Source organism: Leuresthes tenuis, unplaced genomic scaffold (assembly GCF_036924035.1).
Source record: "Leuresthes tenuis unplaced genomic scaffold, fLeuTen1.0.hap1 SCAF_71, whole genome shotgun sequence".
In the NCBI taxonomy this organism is placed as follows: domain Eukaryota; kingdom Metazoa; phylum Chordata; class Actinopteri; order Atheriniformes; family Atherinopsidae; genus Leuresthes; species Leuresthes tenuis.
This window is the reverse complement of record NW_027325425.1, coordinates 1-15,660: the sequence shown is the minus strand read 5'-3', so window position 1 is coordinate 15,660 and position 15,660 is coordinate 1. Positions and strand designations below refer to the sequence as shown.

General features: G+C 42.6%; 2 non-coding genes across 2 annotated transcripts; both read left to right on the top strand.

Annotated features, from left to right (window-relative positions):
• The first annotated feature begins 310 nt into the window (after positions 1-310).
• Positions 311-430, top strand: LOC140286089 (U5 spliceosomal RNA). Its single transcript, XR_011910981.1, has one exon. It is a non-coding gene; the product is annotated as a U5 spliceosomal RNA (small nuclear RNA).
• A 3,942-nt stretch (positions 431-4,372) lies between these two features.
• Positions 4,373-4,492, top strand: LOC140286087 (U5 spliceosomal RNA). Its single transcript, XR_011910980.1, has one exon. It is a non-coding gene; the product is annotated as a U5 spliceosomal RNA (small nuclear RNA).
• The last annotated feature ends 11,168 nt before the right edge of the window (positions 4,493-15,660 follow it).

The following is a 15,660-nucleotide window of genomic DNA, read 5'->3' as shown; positions in this document are numbered from 1 at the left end:
TAGACTTTAACACGGCTATGGGAGCGAGCCGAGTGTGGGCTAACCGGGAGAATTGCTTGAAAGAAACGCGACACCGAATGAGCGATCAGAACAAAGCCTCAATACGGGATTCTCGTGGTGTTTTTGTTGCTGCCTTGTCTTTTGCACAGAGTAAAAGACAAGGCAGCCATCGAATAGGGCCCGATTGTTCCTACTTGGTCAGCCGAGGAGCAAGGGGGGGGGGCAAGCGTCTCAACCAAGCAAAGCTCACCATGGGGAAGGTGGCTATGCCAACTAGCCTGATGCCCTGCTCCCGCAGTGACGGATAATCGTACTCTGGTTTCTCTTCATAACTCTTTCTCATAAGTCTTTCGCCTTTTACTAAAGATTTCTGTGGAGAGCAGCACTAATGAGTTGTTTCTATTTTTGGCAGGCTTTACCTTTGCGGGTGAAGCCCTTTCTGTCTGTGCAAAAGAAATCTTCTTACTGTGCAGAGTGACTTCTCTGAGTAGAGTCGCCTTACTTGTTGCGACTGTGCCGATGTTCGAAGCTGGAGTGCAAAGTTGTTGCTTGAATGGTGCTTGCTGGAGCGTGCGGGAGTGCAAAGTTATACCATTTAAAAGGGCTGAAGAGTGCTCAGTGCAGCGGGTGGGCGACACTTTGGCCACCTTGAAAACCGAGGTTACATCCACTACCAGGGGCAGCCCAAGTTCTGCCGCAAGTGTGGTGAGCATGGACACCTGGTTGAGGCTTGTACCAAGGTGTTATGTGGGAAGAGAAGAGAAATTGGGCAAACTTTTGGAGAGTGTCCAAATGGCAGGAAATGTAATCTCTGTGGAGAATTAAATCACCTCTTCAGAGATTGCCCTAAATCTTTTGCCAACAAATTAAAGACGGTAAAGCCACAGTCAAGCCAACAAAGAGAAGGACCAAAGGTGGCAGTTGGTGAACAAAGTGAAGAGGTTGACCCAATAAATTCAAACTTCCCGCCAAAAGCTTGGATTGGAAGTGAGGAGCAAAAAGGGGAGGGGCCTGTAGAGGCCTCACCACTCAGTGTTGAAGTCTGTGAGAATTCACAGGCAGAGGGTGGAGCTACGCTAAATGAGGAGGAAGAGCAGACAGGTGAGTCTAGTGAAGATACTCACCTCCCCGAAGGTCAACAGCCGAAGAGGACGGCATCTGAGCCTCTGATTCCCCAGTGGTATCAGAGAAGAGGGGAAGGGTTAGGTCCCTTTCAGACAGTTCTTCAGTGGAAGAACCTAGAGTCTTCCCCTCCGACTCACCAAATGAGGTCTCCTTTTTAACTTCAGCTCTGCAATCAACCCCCAGGGACTCAAAGTTAAATGCAACATTGCGTCAGAGGCCAACACCGAGAGTCCGAAAAGGAAATATAGATCACCCTACTCACTTTTCACCTAAAGAAATGAAGGAAGAGCTAGTTTCCCAAGAAATAACCTGTGTGTAATTTGTTTTGATAACTTAGAAAAACGAAAATGACATACCTACTTTCCTTTATGCTTTTAATGGTTCTCACCTTCTCAACACTAAATGTGAGAAGTGTGAAATCAAAGACAAGAGCCCAGAGTATTTTATCCTTCTTAGACTCCATAAAATCAGATGTGTTTTTAATACAAGAATGTGGACTACCTTTTTTAAAAAACCATAGACAATGGGAGGAAATGTGGCCCCATTTATCGATATGGAGTGGCTCAAATCAAAATAAAAATGATGGTGTGGCCATTCTAATTAAAAATCCGCATGTTCTGGTGAAAGGTAGCACAGTGGTGAGAGACGGACGGGCACTTTTAGCACACTTGAATTTTATGGGGCAAGACTTTAACCTCTTAAATATTTATGGTTTCAATGGAAAAAATGAAAGGTATGACCTTTTAGAAGATATACAGCTTTACATGCTAGGGCAAGTACCTTTAGTTGTAGGAGGGGATTTTAACTGTATCTTGAGCAGGAAAGATAGAAAAAGAGCAGGGGTAGATTTTAAAGTGGATAAGACTTCGATTTTATTTCAGGGCATATGCAGGGATTTTAAGCTTACTGACTGTTTTAAAACCATGCATCCCAGAGAGGAGGGCTTCACCTGGTTTAGTCATGATGGCACCAGAGCCTCTCGCATTGATTATTTCTTTACTAGAGATTGCCCACCCACTGATGTTAGATTAACCCCTGTTTTCTTTTCAGACCACCTTATGCTCTCCTGCACCCTTTCACCCCCTTCTGGTGTGACGGTAGGAAGTGGTCTGTGGAAACTCAACTGTTCCCTGTTGGAGGATGAAATCATAGTCAGTCAGTACAGGGAATGTTATAAAGAGTGGCAGACCCTTCAAGACCTCTACGAAACACATGCACAATGGTGGGAAATGGTGAAGGAAACGACCCAGACTTTTTTTAAACAGCAAGGTAAACGTAAAAAAAGGAAAGAGAATAGATGTATGATGGGACTACATAAACGCTTACAGCGCTACTTTAAACTAAATCAGTGTGGCATAGACTTTAAAGAAGAAATCAAAGATGTCAAAAAGGAAATGTCAGTTTTAGCAGAAATAAAGAGTAAAGGAATTTTTGTAAGAAGCAGGGAGCAGGAAATTGAGGAAGGTGAAAAAGAAAGAAAGTTATAAATAAAAAGGAGTGTATTCAAAATCTAAAAAGAGAAGATGGGTTTTTAACAAAATCCACACAAGAGATGATTGAAACTGTACATACCTTTTATAGTAACATGTACAAAGAGAAACCAGTGCACTTGGAAACATCGGCAGAAATCTTAAAATTCGTTGACAAAACCGTAAAAGAGAATGCACACTTGAAACAGAATTTTACTGCTTTAGAGTAAAAAAAATGCCTAACAGGTTTTAAGAGAAGTCGAGCTCCGGGTTTAGACGGGCTTCCTGCAGAATTCTATCTGACCTATTGGGACCTTTTATCATCAGACATTTTAGATGTTTTTAAAGATTTTGAAAAACTCGACCGACTGCCTGATAGTTTTAGAGTGGGACACAAAACCGCTCTCTCTCTTTTTTTTTTTTATCGTGTGCCAGGGCGTTGTCTCACGTATTAGATTATGCTTAAGATACGAATGGGTTTATCAGTCACATCAGAATCCATACATACTGATCCTCCCGTAATAAAATGGTCGGATCTTATCAAACACACTTTGTTTCTTGTGACAATCAAGTCAGCGAAACAGCGTATACACGTCAAGACACTGAATCAAGTTTGCCACAAGAACTCATAAGTTTGGCAGTATTGCTCTGCCGTCAGCAATCATACACCCATTTTATTTTCGTGAGACATGTGCAAGCACCTGTTCAGCTACTGTTCTATCACTATGAATTAGTGATCTATTATCAATAAGGATACTTCTACAACTACTATCAAAGTATGTCCGGACTTCTTATGTTGTCAGTTGCTATATATGAATAAGTGGGTAGCTACTGACAAGCATTAAGCATGTCACACAGCCCAAACATATAACATTTCAGGACACACCACACAGTTAACAACCACAGTGAAGCGTGTCAAAGCCCAAACATGTAACATTCAACAGGACACTTACACAACACATTCAAATCAAACAGTCAGACAACATACAAGAACATATACCCCAGCCGGCATTGCTCCCTGCCTATTTTCGTACAGCACACTATGTGTGCGCACACCTTTATTCACAAACTCTTCAACTTATACTCTTTTACCGAAGCTGCTACAGCTCGATTGGCCGAATACCCTTTGATCCTATTTCGGTAAATTTGACATCTGCCTTACATATAACAGATTAGCGGTTTAGCAGTTTTAATTTAGTTTGAGTGAAGGAATTCATTTTATAGCAAAATCCGAAATCGTGAAGAACTCATGAAAGTAAGCTTATTCTCGGATTCCTGAAACTTTAGATTTGCTCTTTCTTTTACTGCAAAGTACAACGTTGTTTTTTTTGTTTAAATCTTTCTAGACATGGTAAATATTAAGGACAAAGCAGTTTTCACATAGTTTGAGTGAAGGAATTAATTTTATAGATAAAATCCCAAGAGTCTGCTGAGAAAAGAGAGTGAATGCGAAGTAGACTTTAACACGGCTATGGGAGCGAGCCGAGTGTGGGCTAACCGGGAGAATTGCTTGAAAGAAACGCGACACCGAATGAGCGATCAGAACAAAGCCTCAATACGGGATTCTCGTGGTGTTTTTGTTGCTGCCTTGTCTTTTGCACAGAGTAAAAGACAAGGCAGCCATCGAATAGGGCCCGATTGTTCCTACTTGGTCAGCCGAGGAGCAAGGGGGGGGGGGGGGGGGGGGGGGGCAAGCGTCTCAACCAAGCAAAGCTCACCATGGGGAAGGTGGCTATGCCAACTAGCCTGATGCCCTGCTCCCGCAGTGACGGATAATCGTACTCTGGTTTCTCTTCATAACTCTTTCTCATAAGTCTTTCGCCTTTTACTAAAGATTTCTGTGGAGAGCAGCACTAATGAGTTGTTTCTATTTTTGGCAGGCTTTACCTTTGCGGGTGAAGCCCTTTCTGTCTGTGCAAAAGAAATCTTCTTACTGTGCAGAGTGACTTCTCTGAGTAGAGTCGCCTTACTTGTTGCGACTGTGCCGATGTTCGAAGCTGGAGTGCAAAGTTGTTGCTTGAATGGTGCTTGCTGGAGCGTGCGGGAGTGCAAAGTTATACCATTTAAAAGGGCTGAAGAGTGCTCAGTGCAGCGGGTGGGCGACACTTTGGCCACCTTGAAAACCGAGGTTACATCCACTACCAGGGTCAGCCCAAGTTCTGCCGCAAGTGTGGTGAGCATGGACACCTGGTTGAGGCTTGTACCAAGGTGTTATGTGGGAAGAGCAGAGAAATTGGGCAAACTTTTGGAGAGTGTCCAAATGGCAGGAAATGTAATCTCTGTGGAGAATTAAATCACCTCTTCAGAGATTGCCCTAAATCTTTTGCCAACAAATTAAAGACGGTAAAGCCACAGTCAAGCCAACAAAGAGAAGGACCAAAGGTGGCAGTTGGTGAACAAAGTGAAGAGGTTGACCCAATAAATTCAAACTTCCCGCCAAAAGCTTGGATTGGAAGTGAGGAGCAAAAAGGGGAGGGGCCTGTAGAGGCCTCACCACTCAGTGTTGAAGTCTGTGAGAATTCAAAGGCAGAGGGTGGAGCTACGCTAAATGAGGAGGAAGAGCAGACAGGTGAGTCTAGTGAAGATACTCACCTCCCCGAAGGTCAACAGAAGGTCAATTTGTTGATAGGCATTCATTTATTTCTTCACTTCTGATGAAGTTTCAACAATAAACAACAAACTTTGTATTATGAGAAAGAACCAGAATCATTCTACAGGAATCCGAAAATAAGCTCTATTTTATGAGTTATGCACGAATTCGGATTCTCCTATAAAACGAATTCCTTAACTCAAACCAAGTTAAGACTGCTTTGTCCTTCATATTTATTCATGTCTAATCAAGTTTCAACGATAAACAACGTTGTACTTTGTAGAATGAGAAAGAACTTCTTCAGCAATAAGCATCTCTCGACATATGACGAAGTACAGATTTTGCTATAAAATTAATTCCTTCTATCAGCCTGACTTAAAACTGTTTGTCCTCCTTATTTATCCACTTCAAATCAAGTTTCAACAATTAAAAAAAATTTGTAGTTTGAGAAAGAACAACTTAATCTTCAGCAATCAGTATAAAAAGAGGTGCAAATGCCAACCATACATACCTAAAAGGTGGAGCGGAAGTATTCAGCTGCAAGTAGGTGTGAATGTTCGACCATAATTTGTAAAAAGCGGGTAAGAAAAGGTTCGAATGCCCGACTATATATTAACAAAAGCGGGAGGAGAGGTCTTCGGATGAGAGTGGGTGAGAATTTCCAACCATAATCTATAAAATACGGTGAAAGAAAATATGTGAATGCCTCATAGAACACTAAAAGCGGAAGTGTTCGGCTGCAAGAAGGTGTGAATGTCCGACTATATTTGGTGAAAAGCAGGTGAAGCAAGGTCTGAATGCCCAACCTTACATCATCAAAAGCGAGATCAGAGGTGTTTGGCTGCAAGAAGGCCATAGTTTGCCAAAAGCGGGTAAGGTGCGAATGTCCGACTAAATATCAACAAAATTTGGGGCGGAGGTCTTCGGATGCAAGTGGGTGTGAATGTCCGACTATATTTGGTGAAAAGCAGGTGAAGCAAGGTCTGAATTCCCAACCTTACATCATCAAAAGCGAGATCAGAGGTGTTGGGCTGCAAGAAGGCCATAGTTTGGAAAAAGCGGGTAAGAAAAGGTTCGAATGCCCGACTATACACCATAAAAAGCGGGAGCGGAGGTGTTCCGCTGTAAGACGGTGTGAATGTCCGACCATAGTTGGTAAAAAGCGGGTAAGAAAAGGTTAAAATACCCGACTGTACACAATCAATAGCGGGAGCGGAGTTGTTCGGCTACAAGAAGGTGTGAAAGTCCGACCATGGTTTGTAAAAAGCAGTTAAGAAAAGGTTCGAATATCCAACCAAACATAATCAAAAGCGGGAGCAGAGCTGTTCGACTGCAAGTAGATGTGAATGTCCAGCCATAATTACTCACAAACGGGGGAAGAAAAGGTAGTATTACCAGACCATACATGATCAAAACAGGGAGCGGAGGTTCAGCTGCAAGGTGTGAATGTCTGACTATAGTTTGTAAAAAGCGGGTAAGACAAGGTGCGAATGCCCAACAATGTATGATCAAAAGAGAGAGCGGAGGTGTTCGGCTGCAAGGTCTGAATGTCCAACCATAATTTGTAAAAACCGGGTAAGAAAAGGCTCGAAAGCCCGACTATACATCATCAAAAGCGGGAGCGGAGGTGTTCAGCTGCAAGAAGGTGTGAATGTTCGACTAAAGTTTGTAAAAAGCTGGTAAGACAAGGAGCGATGTCCCTTCATTGTATAATCAAAAGCGAGAGCGGAGGTGTCCAGCTGTGAGTAGGTGTGAATGTCCGACCATAATTGCTGAAAAATGTGTTAGAAAAGGTAAGAATACTGGACCATACATCATTAAAAGCGGGAGAGGTGGTGTTCGGCTGCAAGAAGGTGTGAAAGTCCGACAATGGTTTGTAAAAAGCGGGTAAAAAAAGGTTCGAATGCCCGAATATACATCATCAAAAGCGGAAGCGGAGGTGTTCGGATGCAAGAAGGTGTGAACGTCCGACCAAAGTTTGTAAAAAGCAGTGAAAAGTGAGAAAAAGCATTTCGTGAGTTCTGCATGATTTGGGATTTTGCTTATAAAATGCATTACTTCACTCAAACTATGTTAAAACTGATTTGTCCTTCATATTTACCATGTCTAGAAATATTTAAACAACGTTGTTTTTTTGTTTAAATCTATCGAGACATTGATAAATATGAAGGTAAAAGCCGTTTTAACATAGTTTGAGTGAAGGAATTGATTTTATAGATAAAATCCCAAATCATGCAGAACTCCTCAAAAGGGGCGTATGGCTTAATCACAAGTGTGGTTCTTTCTCATTCAGGGTAGTATGAGGAAGTTTATGCTTGAAATATATGTAGAAATGGGTACATATGAAGGACAAAGCAGTGTTAACTTAGTTTGAGTGAAGGAATTCATTTTATACATAAAATCCCAAATCATGCAGAACGTATGAAAAGAAGCTTATTCTCGGATTCCTGATCCTTCAGTTTTGCTCTTTCTTCTACTGCAAAATACAATGTTGTTCTTTGTTGAAGTCAATCTAGACATTGATAAATATGAAGGAAAAAGCAGTTTTAACTTGGTTTGAGTGAATGAATTCATTTTATACATAAAATCCGAAATCGTGCAGAACTCATGAAAATAAGCTTATTCTCGGATTCCTAAAACTTTTGATTGGCTCTTTCTTTTATTGAAAAGTACAACGTGGTTTTTTTGTTTAAATCTATCGAGACATTGATAAATATGAAGGTAAAAGCCGTTTTAACATAGTTTGAGTGAAGGAATTAATTTTATAGATAAAATCCCAAATCATGCAGAACTCCTCAAAAGGGAGGTATGGCTTAATCACAAGTGTGGCTCTTTCTCATTCAGGGTAATATGAGGAAGTTTATGCTTGAAATATATGTAGAAATGGGTACATATGAAGGACAAAGCAGTGTTAACTTAGTTTGCGTGAAGAAATTCATTTTATACATAAAATCCGAAATCGTGCAGAACTCATGAAAATAAGCTTATTCTCGGATTCCTAAAACTTTTGATTTGCACTTTCTTTTACTGCAAAGTACAACGTTGTTTTTTGTTGAAATCTATCTAGACATTGATAAATACCAGCCGAAACTCTGCTGCCACTTTTGATAATTTATGGTTGGGCATTCTTACCTTTTCTTACCCGCTTTTTACAAATTATGATCTTACATTCACACCTACTTGCAGTCGAACACCTTCTCATCCACTTATGATCATGTGCGGTTGGGCTTTCGCACCTTTTCTTACCCATTTTTCAGTAATTATGGGTGGATATTCAGACCTTCTTGCAGCTGTAAACCTCCGCACCTCTTTTGATCATACATTGTCGGGCATTCACACCTTGTCTTACCCGCTTTTTACAAACTTTAGTCGGACATTCAAACCTTCTTGCAGCTGAACCACCTCCGCTCCCTGTTTTGATCATATATGGTCTGGCAATAGTACCTTTTCTTACCCGTTTGTGAGTAATTATGGCTGGACATTCACACCTTCTTGCAGCCGAACACAACCTCTCCCGCTTTTGATGATATATGGTCCGGCATTCTTACCTTTTCTAACACATTTTTCAGTATTCGAACCTTCTCTTACCCGCTTTTTACAAACCATGGTTGGACTTTCATACCTTCTTGTAGCTGAACAACTCCACTCCTGCTTTTGATGATTTATGGTTGGACATTCGCATCTTTTCCTACCCATTTTTCAGTAATTATGGGTGGATATTCACATCTTCTTGCAGCTGAACACCTCCTCTCCCGCTAATGATCATGTAAGGTTTGATATTCGAAAATTTTCTTTCATGTTTTAAAGCAATTATTAATGGACATTCACACCTACTTGCAGCCGAACACCACCTCTCCCGCTTTTGATGATGTATGGACCGGCATTCTTACCTTTTCTAACACATTTTTCAGCAATTATGGTTGGAGAATCACACCTACTCACAGTCGAACAACTCCGCTACCGCATTTGATGGTGTATAGTCGGGATTTCTCACCCTTTCTCATCAGCTTTTTGCAAATTATTCTCTGACAGTCACACCTACTTGCAGTCAAACAGCTCTGCTCCCGCTTTTGATTATGTTTGGTTAGATATTCGAACCTTTTCTTAACTGCTTTTTTACAAACTTTGGTCGGACGTTCACACCTTCTTGCAGCCGAACACCTACGCTTCCGGTTTTGATAGTGTATATTCGGGCATACGAACCTTTTCTTACCCGCTTTTTACAAACCATGGTCGGACTTTCACACCTTCTCTTAGCTGAACAACTCCGCTCCCTCTTTTGATTGTGTACAGTCGGGTATTTTAACCTTTTCTTACCCGCTTTTTACCAACTATGATCGGACATTCACACCGTCTTACAGCGGAACACCTCCGCTCCCTCTTTTGATGGTGTATGTTCGGGCATTCGAACCTTTTCTTACCCGCTTTTACAAACCAGGGTCGGACTTTCACACCTTTTAGTAGCCGAACAACTCCGCTCCCGCTATTGATTGTGTACAGTCGGGTATTTTAACCTTTTCTTACCCGCTTTTTACCAACTATGGTCGGACATTCAGACCGTCTTACAGCGGAACACCTCCTCTCCCGCTTATGATCATGTACGGTTTGATATTCGAAAATTTACTTTCTTGTTTTAAAGCAATTATTGATGGACATTCAAACCTTCTTTTTGATTGTGTATAGTCGGGCTTTCGAGCCTTTTCTTCCCGGTTTTTACAAACCATGGTGTGACTTTCACACCTTCTTGTAGCCAAACAACTCCGCTCCCGCTATTGATTTTGTACAGTCGGGTATTTTAACCTTTTCTTACCCGCTTTTTACCAACTATGGTCGGACATTCACAACGTCTTACAGCGGAACACCTCTGCTCCCGCTTTTGATGGTGTATAGTCGGGCTTTCGAACCTTTTCTTACCCGCTTTTTACAAACTATGGTGGGACATTCAAACCTTCTTGTATCCGAAAACCTCCGCTCTCTCTTTTGATCATATATTGTCGGACATTCGCACCTTTTCGTACCCGCTTTTTACAAACCATGGTCGGACTTTCACACCTTTTAGTAGCCAAACAACTCCGCTCCCGCTATTGATTGTGTACAGTCGGGTATTTTAACCTTTTCTTACCCGCTTTTTACCAATTATGGTCGGACATTCACACCTTCTTTCGGCGGAACACCTCCGCTCCCTGTTTTGATCATTTATGGTCTGGCAATACTACCTTTTCTTACCCGTTTTTAGGTAATTATGGCTGGACATTCACAGCTTCTTGCAGCCGAACACCTCTTCTCCCGCTTTTGATGATGAATTGTCCGGCATTCTTACCTTTTCTAACACATTTTTCAGCAATTATTGTCGGTCATTCACACCTTTCTCATCAGCTTTTTGCAAATTATGATCTGACATTCACACCTACTTGCAGCCGAACACCTCGGCTTCCGCTTTTGATGGTGTATATTTTGGCATTCGAACCTTTTCTTACCCGCTTTTTACAAACCATGGTCGGACTTTCACACCTTCTTTTAGCCGAACAACTCCGCTCCTGCTATTGATTGTGTAGAGTCGGGTAATTTAACCTTTTCTTACCCGCTTTTTACCAACTATGGTCGGACATTCACACCTTCTTACAGCGAAACACCTCCGCTCCCTCTTTTGATTGTGTATGTTCGGGCATTCGAACCTTTTCTTACCCGCCTTTTACAAACTATGGTCGGACATTCAAACCTTCTTGTGGCCGAACACATCCACTTCTGCTTTTGATGATGTATAGTTGGGCATTCATACCTTTTCTTACCCATTTTTCAGTAATTATTGGTGGACATTCAGACCTTCTTGCAGCTGAATACCTCCGCTCTCGCTTTTGATGGTGTATAGTCGGGCTTTGGAGGCTTTTCTTCAACGGTGTTTACAAATTATGGTTGGAAATTCAGACCTTGCAGCCTAAAATCTCCGCTCCCTCTTTTGATCATACATTGTGGGGCATTCGCACCTTGTCTTACCCGCGTTTTACAAACCATGGTCGGACTTTCACACCTTCTTGTAGCCGAACAACTCCGCTCCCGCTATTGATTGTGTACAGTCGGGTTTTTTAACCTTTTCTTACCCACTTTTTACCAACTACGGTCGGACATTCACACCTTCTTATGGCGGAACACCTCCGCTGCCTCTTTTGATGGTGTATGTTCGGGCATTTCAACCTTTTCTTACCCGCTTTTTACAAACTATGGTCGGACATTCACACCTACTTGCAGCCGAACACCTCGGCTTCCGCTTTTGATGGTGTATATTTTGGCAATCGAACCTTTTCTTACCCGCTTTTTACAAACCATGGTCGGACTTTCACACCTTCTTTTAGCCGAATAACTCCGCTCCCGCTATTGATTGTGTAGAGTCGGGTATTTTAACCTTTTCTTACCCGCTTTTTACCAACTATGGTCGGACATTCACACCTTCTTACAGCGGAACACCTCCGCTCCCTCTTTTGATGGTGTATGTTCTGGCATTCGAACCTTTTCTTACCGACTTTTTACAAACTATGCTCGGACATTCACACCTTCTTGCAGCGAAACACCTCCGCTCCCTCTTTTGATTGTGTATGTTCGGGCATTCAAACCTTTTCTTACCCGCCTTTTACAAACTATGGTCGGACATTCAAACCTTCTTGTGGCCGAACACATCCACTTCTGCTTTTTATGATGTATAGTTGGGCATTCACACCTTTTCTTACCCATTTTTCAGTAATTATTGGTGGACATTCAGACCTTCTTGCAGCTGAACACCTCTGCTCCCGCTTTTGATGGTGTATAGTCGGGCTTTCGAGGCTTTTCTTCAACGGTGTTTACAAATTATTGTTGGAAATTCAGACCTTGCAGCCGAACACCTCCGCTCCCTCTTTTGATCATACATTGTCGGGCATTCGCACCTTGTCTTACCCGCGTTTTACAAACCATGGTCGGACTTTCACACCTTCTTGTAGCCGAACAACTCCGCTCCCGCTATTGATTGTGTACAGTCGGGTATTTTAACCTTTTCTTACCCGCTTTTTACCAATTATGGTCGGACATTCACACCGTCTTACAGCGGAACACCTCCGCTCCCTCTTTTGATGGTGTATGTTCGGGCATTCGAACTTTTTCTTACCCACTTTTTACAAACTATGGTCGGACATTCAAACCTTCTTGTAGCAGAACACATCCACTTCTTCTTTTGATGATGTATGGTTGGGCATTCGCACCTTTTCTTACCCATTTTTCAGGAATTATGGGTGGACATTCACACCTACTTGCAGTCGAACAGCTCTGCTCCCACTTTTGATTGTTTGGTTGGATATTCGAACCTTTTCTTAACTGCTTTTTACAAACTTTGGTCGGACATTCACACCTTCTTGCAGCCGAACACCTCCGCTTCCGCTTTTGATGGTATATATTCGGGCATTCGAACCTTTTCTTACCCGCTTTTTACCAACTATGGTCGGACATTCGCACCATCTTACAGCGGAACACCTCCGCTCCCTCTTTTGATGGTGTATGTTCGGGCATTCGCACCTTTTCTTACCTGCTTTTTACAAACTTTGGTCGGACGTTCACACCTTCTTGCAGCCGAACACCTCCGCTTCCGCTTTTGATGGTATATATTCGGGCATTCGAACCTTTTTTTACCCGCTTTTTACCAACTATGGTCGGACATTCGCACCATCTTACAGCGGAACACCTCTACTCCCGCTTTTGATGATGAATGGTCTGGCATTCTTACCTTTTCTAACACATTTTCCAGCAATTATTGTCGGTCATTCACACCGTCATTGGAGACGTCCTTTGAGTGAAGGAATATATTTCCCCATTCCAAGTCTGAGAATGGGAAACAGTAGTGAAAAAATATGTGCGCCTACTTTATTGGCTGTGTCGCTCACTCCAGAGCAATTCGATTTTTTTAATGTTTGTGGTGCTCGCCCTCACATTTCCTTGGCCAAACCTACACACTGGCATTGACAAGGTGTGGGAGAGTTTGTTGCTACATGTCAGAAAGAAACAGATTGGACCGTTTCACCTGCTGATCCAAATTTGATGTTTTCTGAACGATTGTCAGCATACAAAAAAACATTTTTGAGTACAATGCATTGTCAAAGAACTGTGGAATTAATTCCTACCACAGAATCACATTTTTCAGCAACTTTTGTTGGTCATTCACACCTTTCTCATCAGCTTTTTGCAAATTATGATCTGACATTCACACCTACTTGCAGCCGAACACCTCGGCTTCCGCTTTTGATGGTGTATATTTTGGCATTCGAACCTTTTCTTACCCGCTTTTTACAAACCATGGTCGGACTTTCACACCTTCTTTTAGCCGAACAACTCCGCTCCCGCTATTGATTGTGTAGAGTCGGGTATTTTAACCTTTTCTTACCCGCTTTTTACCAACTATGGTCGGACATTCACACCTTCAACATGCCCTTCAATGTCCACAATTTTGGCGTCACGAACAGGATCCCTCGACTGGTGTCTCTGGACCGGACCGCAGTGCATGGCCAGCCTGGACTGAAGTAGCTGTTCCAGCCTCATACCTCCAAGGCCTTTTCTGAGAGAGAGGACTGGCAGGTCCTTTTCCTGAATACCAGCGCTGGGATCATTTTTTAAATATGATAGTCTGAGACGATAGGACTGCTTTTTAGTTTTTATTTGAATAAAAGAGGGTTTCCCGGTTGTGTCATTAGTGAGACAGAGATTTCATGGGTAAGTGAAACTTTTGAAGCAGTCCGAAGAAGTGTGAAGTACTCCGAAGAAGTGTGAGTACAGATTAAAGGTCCTCATTGGAGACGTCCTTTGAGTGAAGGAATATATTTCCCCATTCCAAGTCTGAGAATGGGAAACAGTAGGTCTCAGACTTTTGACCCTACCGGGGGACCTAAGCATGTTGAAATGAAAAAGAAATATGGTCCAGAGGTTTTCCACCTGAAGGTTCTTTTAGTATGTTAGAAATAAGAAAATTAGAAGAAAAGTTTTGCAAATATGAGAAAGAGATGAAGCAAAAAAAAGAAAATTAAGTTTAAATAAGAAGTAAGAAAGGTATAGAATGTTGGAAAAAATAAAGTGTATTAAGAGAAAGAAAGGAAAATGTTAAACAAATGCCATGACGGAATGATGATAATAATTTAGTATGTGGACGAAAACATAATTCAGCTCTGATTAAGACTGAATCTTCTTTTAAACCACCACCATATTCCACTGATAACACTTTTTCTCCTTCTGCACCTCTTTACCCCACCCTGAGCGCTCTCGCTGTGCCGGATCCAGACCTGGACTCCTGCCCTCCACGACGCCTGCAACAACAACAGCCAGCCCTGCCACAAGCCTCTGGCTCTCGGGAAGAAGGGACTTCTTCCATCCTCCCTCGGGAAGAAATTCCATCATTCTCACAACATCAGTTACATAGGTCTGATGATGAGGAAAAGGAAGACGTTTGGTTCTCCAGCGTACCTGCCCAAGAACTTTTAACGCAAGTGACAAAAATCCTTTACCCACAATCTGGACTTCAGAGATCTAAACGTGAGAAAAAACAAAACCAGATTCAAACCATGCCTATGGTTAAAGTTGCAGTTCCCACTGGACCATTACTGGTTTATCGACCCTGGACTGAGACTGACATCATGGAAGCATAACAATGCTTACCAGATCCAGAGATTTCTGGACCCCATTTTGCTGCGAGATTTCTGCGCACAATTCTGCCCGACCGGGGTTGAATTGCGTCGCATATTGGCAAAAAAGTTCAAACTGACCGACCTCTGCAAAATAGAGGCCAGTATGCTACAACTGGATTTGCGACCTACCAACAGTGAACGAGGACATAATGATAACGCTCAATATGAAGCAGCCATCCAAAGACTGTGTCAAGCCATCACCACTCAATTTCCAACCAAAATCAATATGTCCCACATTTACACCTGCAAACAGAAACCCGGTGAAGGGACTGATGATTTTGTACACCGCATCCTTGAGGAAGTCAGCAAGCACAGCGGTCATCAGAGACCAAGGGATTTGGGTAATGAATCAGGGCCATGGGAGAGTATTGCATGCAATGCAATAATTAAAGGCCTCATGCCAGATGTCGCCACTGAAGTAAAGAACATTTACGTGGGATGGTGTGAGGGTCCTCGTTTGGCTGAGGTTCGCCGATATGCTCGCCATGCTCATAACCAAGTTGAGACGCGTAAGACAACCAAAAGGGACAAGTGTGAAAAGGAGCTGCATTTGGCAGCCATGACCATGTATTACGCAGTTGGTGTAAACAGAGGACGAGGCCGAAGTTGAAGACGTGGACGTGTGGGAGAGGAGGTCGAAATGGGCCACGCCAGAGCTATGATCCGAATATTTGTTTTTACTGTGGCTGTGTCCACAGCTGAAAAGTGATGAAATTGGGCAAAAGGCTGACTGAGGGTGGGAGGCAGGTTCTGGACGTCACGCGGCAGCGGAGCCTCCACTAAT